This window comes from Notolepis coatsorum (assembly GCF_963971535.1).
Source record: "Notolepis coatsorum genome assembly, chromosome: 10".
In the NCBI taxonomy this organism is placed as follows: domain Eukaryota; kingdom Metazoa; phylum Chordata; class Actinopteri; order Aulopiformes; family Paralepididae; genus Notolepis; species Notolepis coatsorum.
In genome coordinates, this window is record NC_140174.1 from 26285158 (window position 1) to 26294747 (window position 9590).

Consider the following 9590-nt stretch of genomic DNA (forward strand, 5'->3'; position numbering starts at 1 on the left):
GAACACAGAGCGGCGCCTAGCCAAAGACCCCGCTCAAGAGGCTGTGTACCGCGCTGAGATTAACAAGCTAATCACAGCGGGACACATAAAGAAAATTGACTGGCGACGTCGTGCGCTGCTCCGCGCCTCCCTGATCAAAGACGGCTTTGATCTCCGGCAGCGGGCCAGCAGCGACCCCCCAGTATTGCGCAGCCTCTCCCCAGAGGACAAGGCAGCGAGCAGCGACACCTGGATGGCGACCATCCCAGGAGAAGCCCAAGAAATGACACTAGGACTAGTCTGGCGCTTCAAAACAGACTCGCTCCATTATAGACACAAACCCCTGACCAAGGAGCAGGGAAGGTCGACGGCAATACCGACCACCAGACGGAGTGTATACAGAACACTCGCCAGACAATATGACCCGTTGGGATGTATTCTACCTTACACCACCAGGGCAAAGATGATTGTAAGAGCGCTATGGGACAAGGACCAGGGCTGGGACGATCCCATACCCGAACACCTTGCATCCACATGGAGAGAGTGGGAGACGGAACTCCGCTCACTCCCAGGTGTTAATATACGCCGCAGCTACTTCCCACCCACAGTGAGGCCAGAGACATGCAAGATCGACCTGCACGTATTCAGCGACGCCTCCGAAGTAGCTTACGGTTCGGTGGCCTACTTGCGTGCCCGAGAGGAGGGAGGAGAAATACATACTGCTTTCATCCTGGCTCGCTCAAGAATAGCCCCACGAAAGCAACAATCTATCCCGCGTCTAGAGCTCTGCGCAGCCCTAGCAGGAGCGCAGCTCGCCACGTTAATCCAACGTGAACTCACCATCCCGGTGCAAAGAACAATCTTGTGGTCAGACTCCACGACCGTACTCACATGGATCCGGTCTGATTCGTGCAGATACAAGGTCTTCGTGGGAGTCAGAGTCACCGAGATTCAAGAGTTAACAGAAGTAGCGAGCTGGAGGTATGTGGACACCAAACACAACCCAGCTGACATCATCACCCGGGGAATGTCCCTGGATGACCTCACCCGTCACAACCTCTACAGTGACGGACCAGAGTTTCTCAAGCTCCCCGAAGAAGAGTGGCCTACACCCACCCCACGGGAGGCGAGTAAAGAGGAGGCCGAAAACAAGAAACCTATGTTCTGTGGATTGAACACACTTGTCTCCACAGACCCCGACATAGACGATTGCCTCACCCTACAGAGTGCGCAGCTAAAGACATTTCTGTGGCACCACCCAGAGATTCAGCCCACAACTGACATTTCAGCAGCTGACTACGAAGAAGCAGAACTTCTTCTACTACAACGAGCCCAGAGAGACTCGTTCCCCGATGAGCTAGCCTGTCTACAGGGAGCAAAGCCCGTCCCATCAGACAGCAGACTGCTCCACCTAGCCCCCGAGAGCGACGCCCATAATCTCATCAGAGTGGGTGGTCGTCTGCGGAGAGCCCCAGACTTACCAGATGACGTCAAGTACCCGATAGTCTTGAACAGCCGACACAAGGTCACAGAGCTGATCATAAAGAAATACGACGAGGATGTGCACCACGCAGGGGCAGAGAGAGTCTTCGCGGAGATCAGACGTCGTTATTGGATACTGCAAGGGAGAGAAGCAGTGCGGCGCTTCCAGCGAACCTGTCTAGACTGTCGTAAGTGGCGAGCCCAGCCCAGTATACCCCGGATGGCTGACCTACCTCCCTGTCGCCTCCGACTCGGCGACAAGCCTTTTCACTCCACCGGTATGGACTGTTTCGGCCCGCTGTATATAAAGAAAGGAAGAGGAACCGAGAAGCGGTGGGGTATTGTATTCAAATGCATGACCACCAGAGCGATACATATCGAACTCCTCCCAACCATGAGCACAGACTCATTCCTTATGGCCTTCCGAAGATTCACATCACGGAAAGGAAAACCGTCTACATTATTGTCTGATCACGGGACAAACTTCAAAGGCGGAGAAAGAGAGCTGAGAGAGAGCTTCCAAGCTATGGGCCCAGAACTTAAGACCCACCTCGCTCCATCCCAGATTGACTTCCAGTTTAATCCCCCGAACGCACCTCACTTCGGTGGAACTTGGGAACGAGAAGTACGTTCCATAAAGACAGCCCTGTACGCCGTGCTTGGGGCCCAGACCGTGGCGGAAGAAGTCTTAATGACAGTCCTCACGGAGATCGAGGGAGTATTGAACTCAAAGCCCCTCGGTTACGTCTCAAGTGATGTAGCAGATGTCGACCCAGTCACCCCCAACACACTCTTGATGGGGCGGCTGGACCCCACGCTACCACAGACAATGTACAGGCCTGAAGAAGCGAACGGCCGAAGAATGTGGAGGTACAGTCAAGTACTGGCTGACAAGTTTTGGAACAGCTTCCTACTCCACTACCTACCGTCTCTACAGACCCGCCAGAAGTGGGTGAAAGAGAGAGACAATTTGACAGAAGGAACAGTCGTCATGATTATCGACCAGTCACTACCCCGAGCTATGTGGCCGGCTGGCCGCGTAAGCAAAGTGATCACCGGTGCCGATGGAAAGGTCCGAGCAGCTGAAGTGCTCGTCCAAGGGCGGACCTACACCCGACCCGTGGCGAGGCTAATAGAACTGCCAAGGCTCCCCGATACTATCGATGACGACCATGACCCCATGACTTTGTGAACTGACTGACCCTCACAGCGGACATTGAGTAGTGGACAGTGCGGTTAATCTGTCTCTGCTTAGCTAATTAGGTGGGACTAATTAGGGGGCGGCTGTTACGAAGGATCAGATTAAACCGAATATATATATTTATTTATGGATATATATTGAATAGTATTTGTATATCGTTTGATATCCCTTGTATATTCCTTGTACATATACACGGAATATCCCTTTAGCCTACTATAGCCCATAATAGTTCATTCTCTTATTGGACAAGGACCTGGCGCCAGGGGACAAGCCCCTTGGAGCCAAGTTCAATGGTACCGACGATACATGTCTCTACTAGCCCCGGCTCTGCGCAGGAATACGGCTACCGAAAAGAGAGTGGCACTATTTGTTCACCGTGCATATAAATATGGCGCAAGTAAATGTAGAAGACCCTTAGTCCTTTACCCTTCTACCCAACTAAGTAACAGAACGTGAAGCCTCACCCACGATACCGCGTGCGGTGTAGTATGGCCTGTTTGGCCTTAGAATAGCATTGAGACCTCGTGCGAATTAATAGCTGAATTGTCAGAGTTTGGCACTGTACCGTCGAGTGCGACGTATTTCTATTAAGTAATAATAGTCTATCGTGTATGGTGCATCGTGCGGTTAGAGTTCTAAAGTGACCAGCATCTCCAACGCTTCCTCGTGTTATCTAGAGTCTTATCCAGGCTGGGGCCGACCACACATGGCGCTTTCTTCCGAGGAGATCTAGACGAGGACCGAGGGACATGTACACTGGATTACCTACCCGACGACTGCTGAGCCCTATGCGGCTGGAATATATTTGCTTTGGTACTGTGATTTGTGGAGCGGATAATCGCCGACGCCTGTGAGTGTTGGATTTACCCCCGAGAGGAGTCAAGTTGAGTCGGCGCTCAGAGACTGAGGTCGCCTAGCTTCTTCTTCACTGTGGAGCTACAGCCTACGAGAGAACCAAGGTGTATTCATCTGCGGATCAAGAGTCTACTGCACTGTCTTCTGTACTTGAAGTCTCCCTAGACATCGTTGACCAGACGGTCTACTACCGACGGCTCTCCTACCCCCCCTACCGGCCTACAACCGGGAGGACCCCTTCCAGAATATCCTGCTATATCATTAAGAGTACCATAGATCTAATTCCCTAAGAGCCAGGTTGTATACTTGCTTCCTGCGTAACCAGAGATTGGACATTCAGTGTTGATTTGCCTACGAGTACTCATTTGCCTTACAAGTGCATTCAAATCATAAATGTAATAGTAACTATTATATGTACCTTTTGCTATATATTAAATATTTGATTATTACCTTTGTGTGGACCCGATTTCATTGTGGGAAAGTGTTCATCATATTTAGATATCGTGTACTGTATGGCCAGAAGTTAAAGTACATAAAGCGGTAGTGGTTTAATGATACCATACTTATCAATACAGTCAGGGAATTGTACCCCTCAGTTACAACTCCCATACTGGGAAGAATTACAAGATCAGATCTCTAATCTCAATTCCACACAAATGCACGGAGCAAATTGCACCCTTACTTACAATTCATTATGAATTGAAAATGGGGGACCCTGATGTAAACAAGACGAAAGTCTCTCTCTGGTCTGCATCCCCTTAACAATTGTGTGTATTGAGCCGTACTGTATTGTACCCATTCTGCAATCTGTTAATAAAATGTTCATTCAATCAATCACCATGCAGATTGATTGATTGTATTTGGCTGCCTGGTGCGCCTGCGCTGATCACATCACAGCGCAGGCGCACCAGGCAGCCAAATACGGAAATACACGGCTCGCTCTGAGTACCACTCGTTTTATAAAAATGATTTTAAATGTTTATTAGCAACTTCGAGCTTTCAGACCCCAGCGCGTCGGTGTGTGAAACCCTAATTGTACGCTGGGTACCGTTGAAATTCATATCTGATATATTTTTGACCCACCCCGAGCTTATAAGCAGTGCTTGGTGGTCCAAATGAGCTATATAGCTGCGAGTGACTGCGGATTCAAAAGCCCCTGGCTTGCACATCGCAGTCACGGAAGGGGCTAGCCTGTGCTATGACTTTATGAGGTCATACAATTTTTATGAGCTCTTACACCCAAATTAGGTTTATATTCTCACATTGCTAGAAGGTCTGAGCCAGAATCAAAAACGTAATTTGGGTGAAATTTGAGAGCTATTTTATGACTTCGAAATTTGAGAGACATTTTATGACTTCGTTAATTTTCTATGGAGCACTCCCAGATTTGACTTCGTAATTCAGAAATCTCTAATATCTAAGCTTTAGGAGAGCGGTGCGTGTTCCCGAATACTGGCTCAAATTGTCCATCGAAATCAATATTGAGCATAGAAACATAGGCCTTTCCATTGATTGATTGATTGATTGATTGATTGAAAAGTTTATTAACAGATTGCAGAATGGGTACAGTACAGTACAGCTCAATACATACAATTGTTAAGAGGATGCAGACCTGAGAAAGACTTTCGTCTTGTTTCCATCAGGGTCCCCCATTTTCAATTCATCATATGACACACATGACATACAGATAGACAGTACTGCTACATCTATACATTTATGACATACCAGATTTTCAAATACAGTACTGTTTGTGATACTAAAAAAATCCAGAAGAAGAGTATATACATTTGACATAGAAACTGTGCATTGGGGGAGGTTGGGTAGGGGGGGACGACACTGTACATTGGAATACTGACATACATTTGACATGGAAACTGTACATTGGAGGAGGTTGGGTAGGTGGGGTGGGGTTGGGTGGGGCTGTACATTGGAATACTGACAAAGCCATGCTTGGTCTTTATTGTACAACTGGGTTAGGACATTTGTAGGGGCCAGTTTTGAATTGCAGTCTCCCGTAGGTGTTCTTTGAGAGTGTTTTTGAAGGTGGGTAGTGATTTACATTCCTTTACAGCTTTGGGTAGGGCGTTCCACATTGTTGTGGCATAATTGCGAAACGTGTTGAAACTATCAAAACCAATTGCTTTTAGCTTGTCAATCAGAATGGTGTGATTGACAGTGTCGAAGGCCTTTTGTAGGTCTAGCATGACCATGCCGCAGTATTTGCCTGCGTCCACCTCTTGCTTGATGTGGTCGTTCAAATAGAGAAGGCATGTGTCAGTGGAGTGGGATGTTCTGAAGCCAGATTGGAATTCGTAGATTAGATTTTTATCCGTAAGGTACTTTTCGACCTGTTCGTATACTATTTTTTCCATGACCTTCGAGATGGATGTAAGGATAGAAACAGGGCGGTAGTTGCCTGGGTCTAATTTGCTGCCCTTTTTGTGCAGGGGTGTTACTCTCGCTATTTTGAAGTCCTTGGGGACGTGTCCCTGTTTTATGGAGAGGTTTATTATGTGTGTGATGACTGGGGTGATGGCGGCTGCTGAGTCTCTGAGGAATTTGGAGGGGATGTTGTCATGGCCAGTGGCCTTGTTCGGTTGGAGGGCGCTCAGTTTATTGAGTACCTCATCTGTAGTTACCATTTCCAGTTTGAAATCGTCTTTGTGGACGCCTAGGTTCTTGTAGTATGCTACTATGTGTTCTACCCCATACTGCCCTGAGTGGGAGGGTAGTTTGTTTACCAGTGTTGTGGCTATGTTTGTGAAGAAAGTGTTTAAGTAATTGGCTACATCCAGTTTGTCTGTGATGAGCGTGTTGTCCGTCTTTATGTTTATGTTTGAGAACCTGGTTTTACGTTTTTTACTGCAGCCTAGTTGATTATTGAGTAATTTCCAAAGTTCACGTGGTTTATTTTTGTTTTCCTCAGTTTTGTCATTGATGAAATTTTTTTTTGCAGTTTTTATCATGGAGTTTACGTCATTTCTTAGTCTGTTTCTTTCTAGTTTGAGTTCAGTCACGTGGGCTTGGAGTTCACTGCTCGTGCTTTTGGTAAGCTTTGACTGACTTTTATGAAATTCAGAGCATTTTTTGTCTCTGGCTTTCATAGCGGTCAGTATTTCAGTGTGCATCCACGGCTCAGCGCGATTTTTTACCCTGGTGGTTCTTAGGGGGGCCATGTTGTTTAGTATTGTTGAGAATTTGGTTTTGAAGCCAAGCCAGGTTTCTTCAACCAGTGTACCATTGAGTTCATCTGACCAGTCCAGGCTCTTCAGTTCAAGGTTAAAGGCCTCGCTAGAGTACGTTTTGAGGTCTCTAGATGTGACCATTTTGTGACAGCCAGCCTTTTGCTTTAGCTTTTTGCGGGAACAGAATATCATATAATGATCACTTAACCTGCATGCTATCACCCCTTTATTGGAGATCATGGACTTGTCGGAGGTCAGGATGAGGTCAATGGTAGTCTGGGTTGATTCACACACCCTTGTGGGTTGGGTGATTAGCTGGCTGAAACCGTGCAGATCAGAAAATCTACTGAAGGCCTTGAAGACGGGTGCTGCTTTACGTAGCATATCCGTGTTCCAGTCCCCAATAAGGATTTTTTCTACGCCCTCCACCCCAGTTAAGCACCCATCAAGTGTGTCATAAAAGCCACTCTGTTCTGGTGGTCTATAGATTGTGCCTATCCAAACCGCACAGCACGGCATTCCATCCTCCTGGCAGAGACTGGTGGCTTGGATGCTGGAAGCCAAGGCCAAATTTGGAGAGGATAGATGTAACTGACTCCTCTGTGATCAATACTATCCGTAAGGGCACCTGCTCCACCCACCACCACGGTTAACCGTTACGCAGGGAATTAAGTGTCACATCTTCCAGGAGTAACGTGAGGCCAGGAACCTGGAGCTCTGGGTTCGGTTCTGGCTTTCCTCCAGTCTATTCTAATAGACTCTACATAGGACTATTGTCCTTTTCGACAGGAAATTGACTTGGAATGGAGAGTAAATAAACAGTCCCTGTTTATATGCAGCAGGTAGTGAGCGTGTCCTGGTCAGTGATGATACCGGTAGGCGGTAGCGGTAGGTGCATGAGTAAAAGAGACAAGAGATCCTGCTCCACCTGTCGTCCACACTATGCATCTCTGCCGCCAGCGGGTGGGACTCTCATCATGGCCTGGCTACATGTGAGCGCAGCACGCTTTTTTATCGCATGGTAGATGCTAGATGACAGAAGAAAATGTTTACATTTATTTAACATTTTAGGTACTGGGAGTGATTAGGGTATATGTCAGGGGTGTAAAGTACTTGAGTAATTGTACTTCGTTACAATACTTAAGTACTGTTTCGGGGGATTTGTTCTTTACTCGAGTATTATTAGGTTTGTATACTTTGTACTTTTACTCCATTACATTTCAGAGAAAAAAAACATACTTTTTACTCCTTACATTTAAAATGCAGACCTACAAAGTACAAAGTACAAATCTTGCAGGTCCAACCATTTTAATGAGTATTTTTGAATTGTTTATCTGGTCAAACTAACGTTATTAATCCTGCGACCGCAGGTAAACAGCCAATCAAATCCCCATCAATGGAAAATGAACCCGCCCATACCCATGCTGATTGGTCCTTGTGCAAGACTAGAAAGCGGGGATCTTTGATTAAACACCTGCTATCAGAAGAATAGAGTCAGTGACAAGTCTGGGTGTGTGTCTTGGATGGGGATGTGGTGGGGATTGATGTGTGGGGTGGGGTGTTTGGAAAACTGACTGTTAAATTCCTCAGTCTAAAGAGATGACCTTGCCCCTGGCAAGCCTTCTAGTGACCATTGTTAAAGCGCCTCCGAGTGAATCTTTTCCAGTAATGAAGAACACTCTTATCTCAGTTTTTGGATGAATCCCACTCATGAGAAACAACTAATATGTGATTCTTCTTGCAGGGAGTGCACTCCTATCACAGATAGCTGATAAATGACATTATTAAATTAAATGTCCTCTGTTCTTTCATTTCAGCATTGTCTATCGCAGAACACATTCCATTGTGGGCAGAGTGTATGCTTGGTTTCATTCCAGCCTTGCCTAAACACCAGCTGATGATTTCACTAATTGGCTCACCTCTTCAACTAACTCACCTGGTGCAATGTATAGTTAAAATGAAAACTTGGCCGATGATGGAATCCTTTAAAAAAAATTAAAAATTACTTTTACTTTTTAGTACTTAAGTACATTTAAAAGTAGGACTTTTTGACTTTTACTCAAGTGTGTTTTTAGCCAGATACTCTGACTTTTACTTGAGTCAGATTTTGAGACAGTACCCATACTTTCACTTAAGTATAATTTCTGGGTACTTTTTACACCCCTGGTATATGTTCATAATAACAACACTTAAGGTTAAAATTATAACGACTTGCGGCATTGCAGCTTGACCAAAATCTGACAAATAACGCCTTGCATCAACCGTGGCGCTGCAGCCCCATTGGCTAGTGCGTGCACACATATGAACAGCAACAGATACAGCACATGTTGTGCCATGTGAGGAAATTGGGGACATGTGATATAATGGGAGCAATAGGATACTTGGGCAAATTTAAGTGACCTTGAGGCATTAAACTAATTATTTGCGGATATTTCTCAAATAGCATAAAACTGCAATAGGCATCTACTGATGATGGTGATGTGGAGGTATTTATAGAACACGACATACAGATAGACAGTATACTGCTACATCTATACATTTATGACATATACCAGATTTGCAAATACAGTACTGTTTGTGATACAAAAGTTTCATACGCTGCTACCTTTTTCAGCTTCTCTATTTCAAGGCAAAAAAAATAAAAAATCTGTGCCAAAAAAAACTGCATACCTGTCGAGGTAAAATACTTTCTTCCATCGAGGATCTGAGTAGAATCTGTTTAGACTGTTTTTCATTCTCTTTTTCTGTAACGTAATGTAATGTCCTCGAAGTCAACTTCCTGTCTTTTTAACTTTTTTGATGAATTGAAAATGGGGGACCCTGATGGAAACAAGACGAAGGTCTTTCTCAGGTCTGCATCCTCTTAACAATTGTATGTATTGAGCTGT